This window comes from Rhineura floridana, chromosome 10 (assembly GCF_030035675.1).
Source record: "Rhineura floridana isolate rRhiFlo1 chromosome 10, rRhiFlo1.hap2, whole genome shotgun sequence".
NCBI classification, from domain to species: domain Eukaryota; kingdom Metazoa; phylum Chordata; class Lepidosauria; order Squamata; family Rhineuridae; genus Rhineura; species Rhineura floridana.
In genome coordinates, this window is record NC_084489.1 from 52,248,138 (window position 1) to 52,264,069 (window position 15,932).

Below are 15,932 nucleotides of genomic sequence, written 5' to 3' on the forward strand. Positions count from 1 at the left end.
CTGTGAATGAGCAGTGTGCTGGTGCACAGTACTCAAAGTGTGCCCACCTTTCTCCTCCTTTTGTTGACCAGGAATGAGACAAACCACAGCACTGGCTTAACATTACATGCAAACCAGTGCTTACTGTTTCTCTCCAAGCCAGAGGTTGTTCCTGGCTTTTTCCCCTGGAGAGAAACCAGCACATAAAGCTAAGCCAGAGCTATGGTTTGTTCCTCCCTAGTCACAAAAGGGGCTGGGCACAATCTGAACAGCATTCTCCAGTACACTGCTTGTTCACAGACCAACTCCGACAGTCCTACATAGAGTGCATTACAAGCAGGAAGTTACCAGTGCACAGACAACAGTGGTCAGACTATCCCGGTCAAGAAATGGCCACAGCTGTCTTGCTAGCCAAAGCTTGTAAAAGACACTCCTAGCCACTGAGGTCACCAGGGCCTCTAGAGACAAACATAGATCCAGGAGCAATGCTAGACTATGAACCTGCTCTTTCAGAGGGAGTATGATCCCATCCAAAGCAGGCAATTGGCCAATTATGTAGACTGGGGGACCACCTAACACAGCACCTCCATCTTGCTAGAATTAAGAGTCAGTTTATTGGCCCTCATCCAGCCCACTACTGAATCCAGGCACTGGTCTAGGGCTTGCACAACTTCTTCCAATTCAGATGCTACTAAGAAACAGCTGGATATCATCAGTATACCTCACCCCAAATCTCATAATGACTGCTACCAATGGCTTCATATAGATGTTCAACAGCATTGGGGACAAGATGGTACCCTGTGGCACCCCATAGCAAACTGCTATGGGGGCAAAGGATAATCACTCAATGCTATTCTCTGAAACTGACCCTGGAGATAGGATCAAAACCACTGTAAAACAGTGTCTACAATACCCACCTCCCCAAGTTGGCTCAGAAGAATACCATAGTCAGTAGTATCAAAAGCCGCTGAGAGATCAAGTAAGAATAACAGGGTACACTTCCCCTGTACTCTTCCTGATAAAGGTCATCTATCAGGGCAACCAAGGCTGATTCATTCCCATGATCTAGCCTAAACCCAGATTGGAAGATGTTCAAGATAATCTGTTTCATCCAAGCGTACAGTACTCGCAGTTGCTGCACAAGCAACCGTCTCAGTCACCTTCCCTAAAAAGGGGGTATTTGCAACCAAGCAGTAGTTGTCACAAACCAGTGGGTCCAGGATGGGCTTTTTCAGGAGCAGTCAGATCGCTGCCTCTTCCAAAAGAAGTTTTGAACACCCTCTGGATCCATTCGTTCATACCCCCTCAGCAAGCTTTAATAAGCCAAAAAGGGCAAGAGTCAAGAAGATATGTTGCTGGCTGTGTTGTTGTAAACACCTTGTTCATATCATCAGGCTGCATCAACTGAAACTTATCCCAAGAAGTTGCAGCAGATGTTGCACTGGACACCTCACTGGGGACTACAGTAAATATGGATGGTGTGTCAAGATTGCTACAGAGGTGAGCAACTTTACCCTCAAAGTGCCTTGCAAGCAATTCACAGTGGGCTTCCAAAGAGTGTAATACTCCGTTTCTCAGGGTATATGTTAACAGACCCCGAATCTAAATGTGCCTAATGATAGTGTGGGAGAGGAGTACAGAGGGAATCAATTACCTCCTGAAACGTCACAGCCAGGCAGATATCTCAACGCAGCATAAAATGTTTTTTTATTTTTGCATGAACTTGCCATGCTACACAAAGGGTTATTACAGCAAAATCCATGCCACTCCAGGTAAATGTACGCAAGGTGACAGCAGAGACCCATTCAAAAGCAATGTTTGCTGGATGAAACTGACATGGTTAAATAATATTTGGTTGCTTTGACTATGTCAAAAAGTTAGTGAGAGTCGGATTTTAGCATTAATAGCATATTCATCTTACTATTGTCTCCTTGAACAAAAAGTTGGGGGTCTGGGGAAGAAAATGCCTGTATTTTTTCATTACAGGTTTTTTGAAGTGGTGCGAGATGGGATCTGTTTTCTCACGTCCGGTGGTTGAACTAATCCAGAGTCTTAATTATTTCTATATATAGCCCAACTGGTCACAGCTTGCTTGGCTGGCAGCTAGATAAGACAATTAGCAATGCACCATGTCATTATCTCCACTGCTGCACTACACTAGGCCTCTATGACAACAAACCAATGGGTGGATCTAAATGCGCTTAATGGTAGTGTGGGAGAGATGCACAGAGGGAATCAATTACCTCCTGAAACCTGTCACAGCCATGCAGATATCTCAAAGACAGCATAAAGCGTTTTTATTTGGCAAGAATATATTGGACTGAATTTTGACTATGGGGATTGGAAGTTATTGGGCCCAGGGCCGGCCCTACCCTTGAAGAGAGTGAGGCAAGTGACAGATGCCAAGGAGCAGAGTTTTGTGTGCCACAAAGCCTGCCCTGCACACCTGCTGCCCTCAGATGCACTGGGGGATGCTGTCCCGTTGCCAGTGTCAAAGTAAGATTGAACTGCTTTTGTACATGGAACAGGAGAGGACACCATTTTGTCTGCCTCAGGCAGAAAAATGTCTTGGACGGTGGACAGCTCCACCTGAATTCCAACCTGGAAGATGAGTCTCTTCAGTCAAGGTTCATTGCGATCAGTAGTCTGAGGGCCAAACTAGTCATAAGCCCTTGTGTGTTTTTTTAAAAAAAACAAAATAGCAGACACTGGGAGGGGAGAGATCCACTCTGTCACATGAGGGGAGGGGACTTTAGCCCTTTGCTCTACCACAGTCCCAGTCTGAACTGCAGCATCTGCATGTGACGTGGCAAACATTGCTCTCAGGGTATGCTACAGGAGAACAGACTCTGACATTGCTCCAGCAAGGAACAAGCTGACAGTGAGTCCTAATATAGTAGTAACAGCAGCAGGTGCAGCCTTGTTGTTGGCACCGCCTGTGCTGTGTGATGCTGCTTTACTTAAAGGGGCTCAACCTTCTCCAGGAATCTCCTACTGTGACAGAGCAAGGAAGCCTCTGGTCTGACTAAGTGTTTGGCACTGAAGTCCTGCAAGTCCATGGACGGCAATGCTACATCCCCAGGCCAGGGAACAGGCACCAATGGCTCATCTGGTGGGCATGCTTCTAGGGCTGGCCCTATGTGTCCTTCCCCTTCTGCTTCAGAGTCCTTGCCCTCATCCCCTAAAGGCAAGGAATCTGACTCCAAGGTCATGAAACTATGCCAGCTACTTGTTCTGGGAGGAAAGCTTCTATTGGCACTAATGGAGGCTTTTGTTTTGGAGCAATAAGCAAGCACGGGGGCATTTAGATCAGGACCATCAGTCACTATTTATTTGTCTCCAGTATTTTCATGCTACATTTCTGAGCAAGCCCTCCCATGATTAAAACATACAATACAACTAAAATAATATTCTTACCATTTTAAAACTATATGCACTACACTGGACAGAATTAGACCTAGATAAGTTTGCAGCACTATTCCTGGGGACTCTATTTTACTTGGCAATTCACAGACTGTTTAATTCAGGCATGGTGATTTAATGCCGCACTGTCCCTTTAAGTACAGCCTAGACTCCCTCCTCCCTCTCTTCCCTTAAACTGGGAAATACCCTGCTGCAGGCCTGTGTTTTGACAGCCCTGCCAGGGAGCTATAAATTTGTTATGTTACCAACACTGTGTGAAGCTGGTCCCACAAACAAAGGCTGCAAGAGACCTATTTCTTGTGCCCAATTCTCAGTGTGTTTATTTGGAAGCAAGTCCCATTGATTTTATTTTCAAAGTGTTTTTCAGGCACTGTGTATGTTTTCCTTGGAGCTTGAAAGTACACGTTTATTTTATTCCAGGCCGAGATGCTCTCTTGATTTGCACAGACAACTGACACATTTGGAAGGCAACATGAAGGACACCCCTTACAGTGGTCAAGTGTCATGTTCTGGCAGCTCATCTATGTCTTCTCTGCTGGCTGTGACTTTTCACTTAAAAACTGTTTTATGCTAGTGGGTCAAGAAGGCGAAAAATATAAATTGCTAGGTATAATATAAATATGGAAAATAACCATTTTTGTCTATATCTCAATATTTAAAAGGGGGAGATGATCTATGACCTTTTTGCCTCTAGGGATGTCACACATGGTGACAATCTTGTCAGCTCTGAAACTTGAGGAGCTAAGTTAGTCACCATCTCTCAGACGTTGTGCTAAAAAAACAAACCCAGTGTAATCTCATTGACATCAGTGGGGCCCTGAGTTGCCTCCAACGTAAGCATGATATCACAGTGACTCCAGTTGTTGCCTCTATTTCTGATGCTCAGAGATGAGTGTTGTTGCTTATGCAGCCAAAATGTCACCATATATGCACGGGGGGGGTATCAGCAGGTTTGGGGCAGCCTTAAAGTTTGCAAAAGTACAAAAAAAATGAGGGGGGAACTAAGGAAGGGAAGCTCCAAAACAGCCCACAGAATGCTGACTATTGAGGGGTGGAGCGGAAAACTGGGTGAGAAAGAACGGAATGGAGTATGGTGGTAGAGGGCAGGGCTGACTGGAACAGTGAACAGAGCACTCCACAGTGCAGCATTTTGTTGCAGGGTGCTGCTTGTCTATCTGAATGAAGCCTCAGTTTTGCTTCTTTACCATGGTTCTTTTATTGTTGCTTATACCTCACTTACCAGCTGCTAGCCCTGGTTACCAGAGCCACCTCTTAACAGTTTTGCTATTCTAAGCCAAAAATCCATACTCACAAAGGTCAGGAGCTGAGAGCAAGAAATGGGCTTCTTGGCTTATTTACAGTTGTATTGAAACTAGAATGGAAAAAGAAATGGGTGCTCAGACACCAAAGGCTGGTGTATTTGCAAGTGCTGCTTTGATCACCTGCCCTACATCTGGTATCAAATGTGATGTTAGCTGTAGGGCAGGAGGGTGTGGCTTCATGAAAAAGGCCTGGCAGGCCAAATGGGGAGGCTGGGGAGGGGGGCTAATTAGGCCTACAGGCCACAAGTTCTCCCCTGCTGCTATATGCACTGCACTGCACACAAAAATGGAAGTCAATACAAGCAGACTGAATGCTGCAGCTGCCACAGACTGAAATGTAGAGTGAAATTTAAACCTGACTTTCCCATTCTCCAAAGCCAAGTCTCTACAAATGACATGAAGATTGCTCCTTTCCTCCATCGGCTCTTCTACACCTACCCCCAGAATGTTCAGCAAAATCCACTCCACAATTTTTCCTGCCCACATGTAGGATGCAGAATTTTGGGTGCAACTGTGTATCTAGTTCAAATATTGTTTCATATTATTTTAATATTGTTATTAAACATTATTATTTTAATAACATAGACTCAGCCCCTGCTCCTTCTATTTTAGCCCATCGTTTCCTTCATCCACTAATACAAACTAACAAATGAGTGTCATGTTCAACATTCAGCGATCCAAAGTTTATCAGAGAGAGATCTCTGAGCATTTCCTTTTTTTTGCCCTCACCCATGAATCTGTAGTGAAATGCCCCCGCCCCATTTTGCCAGCCACAATTAGCGTGGAGATTTTGGAAGCCCATTTTCATCGCTTCCTCTCCTCAACACTGACATTTAAGGAGAAACTACAAATCTCATAATCAGGGCTGGCCCAAGATATTTTGCTGCTTCAGATGAATGACAAGATGGTGCCTCCTCTCATTCCATGTACAAAGGTTGTCCAGACTGACCATTGACTCTTCCCTAAACACTGGTGATGGGTCAGTATCCTCAAGCGCATCTAAGGGCAGCAAGCGAGCTTAGGTGACACAGGGTAGGATTCATAGTCCATTCATGTGTAGCCCTGTTTACTCCTCACCCCTCAGTGCCTGCCGCTATTGTCCTAAAAGGCTAATTGCATCACCAAAAATGAGGACAAAAGATGGCACAGATTTGCACATGCTCATTGATATGTGTAGATGCCCATTCAGAAAGAATGACTATAACTTAAAAGAAACACAATATATCTCACCATAGTAGGGAGGATTGTGACCTGGCTGCCTACTCAGTCTGCTGCCCTGTTGACGGGCAACTTCAAGGCCCCCTCCTGCTCTGCCGCCTTATAATTCTTTGTTATTGACACTGAAGTTGGACTAACAATCCTTCCAATAGAGAACTCCTTCAAATAGAGAGCTGTCCTTTGCAAAGTAGGGCACATGGCCAGCCTACCCCTGCCAGCCCTGCTCATAATGTCTGCTAGTCCAATTCAGATAGTTGGTCAGTTGCCTGCTTTAGATGGGGTCGTACTCCCCCTGAAAGAGCAGGTCCGTAGTCTGGGGGTGCTTCTGGATCCATCTTTGTCGTTAGAGGCCCAGGTGACCTCAGTGGCTAGGAGTGCCTTTTACCAGCTTTGGCTGGTAAGGCAGCTGCAGGCGTTTCTGGACTGGGATAGCCTGACCACTGTTGTCCACGCACTGGTAACTTCTAGGCTGGATTACTGTAATGCACTCTATGTGGGGCTGCCCTTGAGGTTGGTCTGGAAGCTGCAGCTGGTGCAAAATGCGGTGGTGAGACTGCTAACTGGGGCAGAGTATTGCAAACATGTCACTCTGCTGCTGAAAGAATTGCACTGGCTGCCCATTTGCTACTGGGCCAAGTTCAAGGTTCTAGTCTTGGTGTACAAAGCCCTATACAGCTGGGGACCAGGATACCTGAAAGACCGTCTTATCCCTTATATACCCAGTCGATCACTGCGCTCTGCAAGTGAGGGCCTCCTGCAGATACCATCTTATCAGGAGGTCTATTCCGCATAATATTGGAAATGGACCTTTAGTGTGGTAGCACCCACCCTGAAGAATTCCCTCCCCTTAAATATTAGGCAGGCACCATCTCTGTTATCTTTTTGGCGCCAACTGAAGACCTTCCTCTTTCAACAAGCCTTTTAAGTTGAGACCTTATCCCAGTCTGTGTCTGTGTTGGAATTGCTTGTTAATAAGTTTTAAAATCTTTTTTTTAAAAAAACAGTATGTGTTTAACCTTTTTTTTAAAGATGTCTTGAAAGCTTTTAAAAAAATGTTTTTAAAGATGTTTTGTTTAAATGTATTTTAAAGTCTGTTTTTATGATGTTTTAAAGTGTTTTTAGTGCTTTTGTCTGCTGCCCTGGACTCCTGCTGGGAGGAAGGGCAGGAGAGAAATCAAATAATAAATAAATAAATAAATAAATAAATAGTCATATGGGTTTTTCTTTTCTTTTTTCACTTTACCAGACTGTATATGAAGAAGCCAAGACACAAATAAGCTGTACAATACAGGCACAGTCACTAGAGGCTCTCATGTCACAGGAGCTTGGCACCCAACCCCGCCCCTGCAGCTCAATAACCAACTCAGTTATTTCAGTCGTATTTCAAAGGAAACAGCTGAGAGGGAAAACAGAGTCTGCCCCCCTCCCCCAAAAAAAATCAACTGGGGATCTTTTCTACCGAAACAAAGGACACATGAAGCCAAAATCTACTTCTTTGTTTCTTTGAACAAAGTCTTGAAAATTATTTGATTTCCATTTCTGTTGAAAAGACATCACTCTTTGGCAGAAAGCTTATATTCTGAACCAAGGCTACTGCATCTAAACAGATAGATCTGTTTAGCATATTTATGTAGACTACCATACTATATATAGATAGTATATTTTCAACTGTTGATTTTATTTATATTTTGATTTTTTTAGGTGAACTTGTTTTTAACTTCAGACTTTTTATCAATGACTTTAATATATATCTATATTATATAAACCATTCAGAGGTTTTTACAATTAAACAGTATACAAATTCTGTTTAATAGCATAAAGAAATAAAGCCATTTTTAAAAGACAAAGCTGCAGGGGGAAAATATTTTGCTGCCACCACCAAGCAGAGCATATAAGCAAGATGGTAACTTTCTAACATCTTATCTCAATCAGTTCACAATAATGCTGGGATATTTATGTATGATTGCATTTATATCCCACCTTTCCTCCAAGGAGTTCCAAGTGGGCACCCATAGCTCTCCATATTATCCTTACAACAACCCTGTGAAATAGGTTAGGCTGAGGATTGGTGGTGATAGATTGGCCCAAGGGCATACGGTGTGCATGGCTGAGTGGGGATTTGAACTCTGGTCTCCTAGGACCTAGCCCAACATGCTAACCACTACACCATAAGATATTTAATTGTGGCTAAGAGGAAGAAGCTTGCAACAAATACTTTGCAACAAATCCATAGTCTGCACCAAGACATTTTGTTGACCGGTATGAAGGACAAGGTGCCCCCTCCCAATTCCATGTACAGAAGCTGGCCAGCAGACTGGCAGCTGACTCTTACCTCAACTCTGGAAATGGAGCAGTGTCCTCCACCACAGCCTAGTTTAAGGGATGCCAGGTAGGCCACAGGATACAAACAATTCTGCCCTCCAACCACTCATTTATTGCGCCACCTCCTTGCTGCTCATTGAAACAAAGGATGCAGTGGTGGTGGCCAGCATGCATCCTGTGGGGAGAGCAATGCATGCACATGTGCAATACCTGTGTGGCTGGACCAGCTGCTTCTTTGCCAGCTTGCTCAGTCAAGGGCTTTTCCAGTGGTGGCTAGGCAAGTCACACTGACAGACCAGACCCATAACAAGCAAGTATAGCTATGAATGGGGCACTGGCTCAGAAAGATGGGAATGTCCGGGGATCAGGCAGATGGCCACTGCCACCCCCTCACCCCCTTGCATCCACCACTTAAGGCAACCACCTCACTCTGCCTCATGATAAGGCAATCCTGGGTGAACACTTATGCCCATATCCTGATCTCATATCTGCCCCATGTTGGCTACCCTGGATAGGCAGAATAGGGTAATGAGGCAGGCCTGGGGGGTCAATGCTTCCCAACAAGAACTTTTATAGATCAGAAACAGCATTATCAGTATCTTTGTAAACTGTGAGCATAACGTTTTCACATTATACTTTGCCCCCAAAAGGTCATTGTTCTCTCTCTTTTCAGGAAGCATTGCCATAACCTAACACCATATAGTGCTTTTCTGTGGCTCTCTGAAGCACGTTCTTGATAACACCTATTTGAGGTGAACGGGGATATTGCTGACAGGGTGCTCTGAGGAGTTGGATTTTGGTCTGTCTGAGCTCGTACTTGTGATTTCACGCCATTTGGCTTTATTAGGTTTTCCCTTAATGGAAGGCATATCTGTTTACACTTGTCCTGCTGGGCTGAATATCAGCTGCCTAAGAGGTAGCTGTTTTCACACCTGTTTGCCTTTGCAATGGTTGTGAAAGGCCAAAAACAGAACACAGAATGAAACAAACTGCAATACTTATTTGACAGCCTACCTTTAACAATGAGATATCTAGTCTTTGTTTTCAGAGGGTCGGATCCAGAGTCCATACTAAGGCTATGATAGTCAGGTCCTACTGAAACCAATGGGAAAGGTCAGTCATGTCAAAAAATGGAACACAGAATGGACTTAACAGCCCAGCTTAAACAAATCAAATATTTGGTCTGTTTTCAGATCCAGACATCAAGTTTGTAGGGAGGCTGGACAACATTGGCTATTTATTGAGCCTTTATTCTGATTTGTTTGTGTCAAGCAAATGTTATTCCACACTTTCCAGTGCATTTCCTGTTGCTTCCCTTATAACAGAAAGTTTTTTTTTTGGGGGGGGGTGTTGTGCAAGAGCTCCAAATCAGCTTTAATTGCACAACCTGAATTTGCTGGTATGTGATTGAATCCAACCCAAAAATCAGACAGGCACCTAATCCTGTAGCTGCAATTAAGTAAAGAAGAGCTTGATGAACTGTAGCCATAGCAGCTTTGAAATGTAGCATTTTCTCACTGCAAGAGTATTGGGTAGCCATAATTTTTTCCTTAGCTAGCAATAAAACGTAAATTGAGGAGAAACCAGGTGAAAATCATAGTTTTTCACAAGGGAGCTGTGCATGCAGCATGCTGCAGATGAGCAACAATCCATGCTGAGTGTACAACAGGGGTTAACAAAAATTAGGTGTGCACTCAGCTTTCTTGTGTATTATTACTGTCACAGGAAACAACTTGTCTTTCCCATTTATACTTTCTGATTGCTGCTGCAGTGACCTTTGCTGTCACTAAAGTTCAACAGAGATAATTTGGCTGTAAAATTAATTTCTACAAATAAATGAGTTATTTTTAAAATTCTGTACACACTGTGAACAAAAAGAAAGAAAGAAAAGAGGAAATCGGAAATGGCTGAGTTAAATTAGTCTTTCAAGGCATACATACTGGGGTGTTGTTTCCTCTCTCTCTAAGCCAGTTAGTCTCCTGACTAACATTTCATGGGAGGTCAAACTGCTGTGGGTTGCAAACATGCAATCTTTTAAAATACAAGAATCATTGCTATCTGCAGAGTTGCTGCTTGCCCACACTGCAGCAATAATTTGGCATAACCAACACCATTTCATGTCCAGACTGGTGGCGTCAGCAGAGATAGCAGTACTAAACTGACCTTAGAAATTAGCTCACTCTTTAAAAATCAAAGTACACTACAGCAGCAATTTCCACCTACGCAGTTAAATTTGCAACCTTTGGCCAATCTGGGTAGCATAGCATTGACAGATGTATGCCCACGTAGGACAGTGATACTGCCTTTACATTGTAGAATCTTCAAGTCTCAATGATTTCAGGTTGTTTGTCTCCTGGGGAGTTGGGAGACAAACAGATTATTCCTTGCTTTCATATTTTGAAAAGATCTGGCTGTTTAAAATACTCCCTGCTTTCAACTCCACTGAAAAGTAGGCTTGGCCATATCTCCCAAATACATTGGATACCTTTCCTTTTCCTCATAAGATAACCTTATTGTTAGGTTAGACCAACCTTTGTGAACCAGGTACCCTCCGTATGTTTTGGACTACAGCTCCCAACAGCCTGCAACTGATGAGAGTTTTGGTCCAAAACATCTGGAGGGCACCAGGTTGGTGCAGGCTATGTTAGACCTTGCTCAAGGGCCCCTGCATGTCTCTTTTTTTCCCCTTTGAAAATAGCAGCCAGGAAGTGGGGGAGCAAGATTGAGTCTGTAGTATGTTAGAAGGGGTTAACCCTTTCCTTCTGCATTGTGGTCCCAATAAAAGTCACCTTCCTAAAGCTGCTATGTGGCATGGGAGGGAAACTGCCATTGACAGAGATTACAGAGGAACACAAACAGAGAGACTGATGCATTCTCCATGCAGCTTCCAACCAACAGTTCCACAGGAGGAGAAACAACAAGGAAAGGGCAAGGAAGAGAAAGGAGCAAAAGTACCAAATAGCATGAAGGCAGCAGAGCTATCAGTTTTGCCCAAACTTGGATGGACACAGAGGCTCCACCACCCAGCAACCGTATCACATGCCCCAAACTACACAAACACAATCACTGAGTGCCTGCATATGTTCCCCTGCACAGTAAACAGCTGCTTCTGAGCATGTGGTTTTGATTGGGGTTGTGATACTGGAGGAAAGGGTTAGGCGCAGTGATGGCTTGTGGCCATTGGGGCTGAAAGGGCATAAATCAGGAGGTCAACAGTAGGTGGAGCCATAGCCACTGATGGGCACAGCCAGAGCCAATGAGAGGCAGAACTAACTAGTTCTAGTTTTGTCCCCATCTTCCTCCCTGCTGAGTTCTACAAGGACAATGCTGAGACTAAGGAAGAGGAAGGTGAATTAGAATTGGGTTAGTGTATATCAAAAATAAGATTACAAATTGGGAAACATTAGAAATTAGTATGCTTTCCTGTGAGATTTTATTGGGAGGTGGAGAAGAGTATAGATTTCTGGTAAGTGTTAAAGTGTTTTTGCAACTATAATGTGGATTTGTAAGGCATGAATTGGAGGGGGAAATGCTTGTGTTCTACTTCTCAAATACAGTGTTCTCTTATCCATACAATACACAAAAAGTTTGCTAAATGTCAGATTGTAAGAATCCACATGGTGGGATATATGCACTGCTCTCTTGTTGGAACTCCCTGTTTGATTAAAATAGTATTACATGTGTCTTTTTTTTAAAAGTCACCTACTTAATACTATAGGTTTTCTTGTTTTAACATGGCCTATTGATCTACCCCAGTGCCATATGACTGCCACGTGCAGGAAAAGTACTTGTGCAGACAAGGTCTGGCAAATGACATGCCTCACTATTTTTTTAAATCTCCAATCAAGCTGTTGAGTGGTCTAATATTAGCCTGCAACCACCGTAATAATCAACCCACTGACGTCTACTAGGTCTAGCATAAGGTTCTTCCCAGATTAGTTGAAAGGACACTTGAACATCTAATGGGTTCAGAATGTACTACAACAAATGGGTCTAAACTGTCCATTAAAATGTAAAGTGGAGATTAACAGAAGACATCATCAGAGACAGAAAATTCTAGCTAGTCTCACTCTGGAACAGTAAGGGATTAAAAAGAGAATTGAATGAACTGAAACATTGTTAATTAGGAAAATTAATCTGTTTCATAATTAGTTTAGCTGTGACCAGTAATTAATTAGAACCATGACCAGGGCTAAACACTAAACATATATGTATTCTTATCATTTTCTATAAGTTCCCAAACATGCCAGGTTTGATTTGATTTAAATTAAATTGATTCAAATCATGATTCAAATCATGATTTAAATCACTTCTCTGAAGGACTAATTTTAGTGATTTAAATCACTAGTTAGGAAGTTTCTATTTAATCATTTTTAGTAGTAGTATGGACTGCCTTCAAGTCGATCCCGACTTATGACGAGACGTACATTATTGTTTAACATAACCTTAATATATATTCAGAAATGTAGGTTTCATTAGAGGGTAGCAATTATTCTGAATTGTTTTCAGATTAATTTTCATCAAAAATGGGATGATAATTTTGTCATTTTAGTACTAAAGCAGAATAAACTTGTGAAGTCATTCAGGAGACGAACCTGCTCCAACTGTTCAATTAATCGTAATATTTTTGTCATGATGTGCCAGAATCACCAACACCAAACAGGCTTTTAAATTGTACCAATAAGATTGTTTATTCTTCAGGTTAGTTTTCTTCTTCAACAAACAACAACATTAGCAAAACACACACATGGATTTTTGAATGGTTAACTGTTTCCGTTTTTAGATAAATGTAAAGTTATTTAAAAAAATAAAATTTAGGCAATTTCAACCAAGTCAATGTGAGAAACTTAAATTATTGGATATTACAGTTAATCCAGTCTTCTTCTTCACCTTTGTCTGGAAAAGAAATACAAGCTTTCCTGCTTTTTCATTTCCCAACTTATTTCCAATTTGGAATGAGTTAGTCCAAAGGAAGAAAAAAATCTCTCTACACCTGCACAAGAGGCTACTGCTGTTCAGAGCTGGATTACCACTTCAATGGTCTCCTCCTTGTTCAGATCTACTTCATCTCCCCAAATTCTCTATTCACTGATCTTCTCTATTTTTGCACTGAGAGAGAGAGAGAGAGAACATGTGCACTTCATGTATGCCACCTGCAGAATAGGATTTATCAGGTTATCTCCCATCTCTATAAAGTGCTGTTAATATATTCATAGAATATAATTAGAAGTTGTATAATTAGTATTCATGATTATATATTTGACTTGTGCTTGTTTTTACTAATTGTTTTAAGAAAATTTTGAAATCTGATTTAAATAAAAAAATCTTATTAAATATCTAATAAAAACACAATTTAAATTTTAAGAAATCTGATTTCTATCAATCCTGCAACATACCATCACACTTCAGTGTGAATAAAAAACAGAACCTATGTGGTGCTGCTTTGCAAATGCAAAGATGGTGCTTTGCAGTTGAAAAGCAACTCTGTGATTTAGTGCCCAATTCAATTATGTCCGCAGGTACACTCATATACTTTCTCTGATCAAAGTGAGTACTTGCCATTCACTCATACAGGGAAAAGTAAAGGAAGGCAGCAGGGGACACTGTTGTGGTAAGGAGAAAAGCTAGCCTGTACTCATGGCACTGGATGGCCTAATCTATACTGACTGGGCTCCAGTAAGGAGCACAATGTGCCTATTTGTGCAGAGATTAAGTGCTCAGGGTTCCAATGAGTATATGAACTCTCCTTCTACACATACCCCACCCAGCAGGTGGGCATGTGGCTCGTCTTATGTATATAACATCAGTTTTCATCATTTCATCACACCAAACAATGGAATCCACGGGAAGACTACAGCTAGAGGCTGGTTTGGTTGTCGGAGCCATGAAGCCGCCTGGATGGCCTCTGTCATGTGAATGCACAAGGCTGAGGGTTCCTACATTCTCCAGGTTCTCCATGGTTGGCTATTCAGAGTCCTTATATGTCAGACATTATGTACACCTAAGCTTACAGAGTCTCTAACAGCAGTCGTCTGAACAGGCAGGCTAAGGTTGGAGCTCCCACCCAAGATTTCTTGGGACTTGGGAGACATCAGGAAAATAAATAGGAGTTCCACACCAGATTGTCTTATAATATTTCTTAAAATATTTAATCTGTAAACATGTATTTCTTATTTATATCAATTATACATTGAATTCTATGGAACAAAATTAATGCTTTAATCCATGAGACACAAGTGGAGAAAATCGGCTCTCCCCAAACATTTGGGTCATGAGGAGCCAAATTCTGAGAACAGTTTCCTTTTCCTGCTTGTCTCACAACTGGAATTCAGTAAATATATAGCTTTCAGCAGCATAAAAAGTACTTTCTCTGTACAGGATTGGGACTTGTTTCTGAGTAAACATGCATAGGATTGCACTACAACAGATCACAACAGGATCTTGGTGGGCATACACAGTAAATAATTTTAGTTATAATTATAATAAAAGTGTATGTGCATGTTTTTTAAAAATTTATTGCAAAAATGGATATTATACATTTTATCTTTCAAATAATTTTTGAACAGAAGTGTTTAAAAGTGCACATGCTGCAGTGTTATACTTAAAGAGTATATAATTAAGGTGTCAAACAAGTTTAAATTTTACTGGACTTTTTTTTTATAATTTTTTATTATTCAATTTTTTATAAAAACAAATACAAATACAACAAAAACAATACAACAGAAAAAAAATAAAAGAAAAAGAAAAACTTGACTTCCGATTTGTTACAGATCAGCTATAAGTATATAATATATATCAAACCTGTCTCCTAGAACATACGAAATTCACTTTTTTCCAAAGTCTATCTTAATTAATCGTCAAATCCCATTATCATCATTTCATTTTTTTCTTTCAACAAAAAGTCCAAAAGAGGCTTCCATTCCTTAAGAAATGTATCTGTCGTTTTTTCTCTAATAAGACATGTCAATTTGTCCATCTCAACTAAGTCCATTAATTTCAATAGCCATTCTTCCATTGTTGGTATCGATTCCATTTTCCACTTTTGTGCATATAGTAACCTTGCTGCCGTGATCATATATAATATTATTCTTCCATATTTCTTTTCCTTTTGTTTATCCATAAAACCCAATAAAAAAAATTCTGGTTTTGACTGAATATTTATCTTTAAGATTTTTTGCATCATCCTACCTATCTGTGCCCAAAATAATTTTGCCTGTTTACACAACCACCACATATGATAAAAAGATCCTTCTTGTTGTTTACATTTCCAACATACATTAGAAACATTACTATACATTTTTGACAACTTTTCTGGAGTCATATACCAACGATACATCATTTTATAAAAAATTTCTTTAAGATTATAGCATAATGTAAATTTCAAACCTTTTTTCCACATATTTTCCCATTGATCCATTTGTATATTATAACCAAAAATTTTTGCCCACTTAACCATACACTCTTTTACTTGTTCTTCTTCCATGTCCATTTTTAATAAAAATTTATACATTTTTGCAATTATGCATTCATCATTTGTACACAAACCTATTTCAAAATCAGATTTATTTATTTGAATTGGAAATTTATGTTTAAGGTTCTAGAGCAAATGGACTTTGGAGATAATTTTATAAAATGGATCAGATCGATTTATACATCACAGAAGGCACA

At 41.1% G+C, this 15,932-nt stretch overlaps 1 protein-coding gene across 2 annotated transcripts in view; it reads right to left on the minus strand.

The window, feature by feature from the left end:
• The window catches only part of DYNC1I1 (dynein cytoplasmic 1 intermediate chain 1), a 366,417-nt gene that overhangs the window by 329,713 nt on the left and 20,772 nt on the right, over positions 1 to 15,932 (minus strand). The window contains exon 1 of one of the 2 annotated variants that reach the window (XM_061586643.1): positions 9,279 to 9,334. The exons of the other annotated variant lie outside the window; for it this stretch is intronic. The gene's annotated coding sequence lies outside the window, so the exon portion shown is untranslated. Of the gene's footprint in view, positions 1 to 9,278; positions 9,335 to 15,932 lie in introns of those variants that run through there. 2 annotated transcript variants of the gene reach the window in all.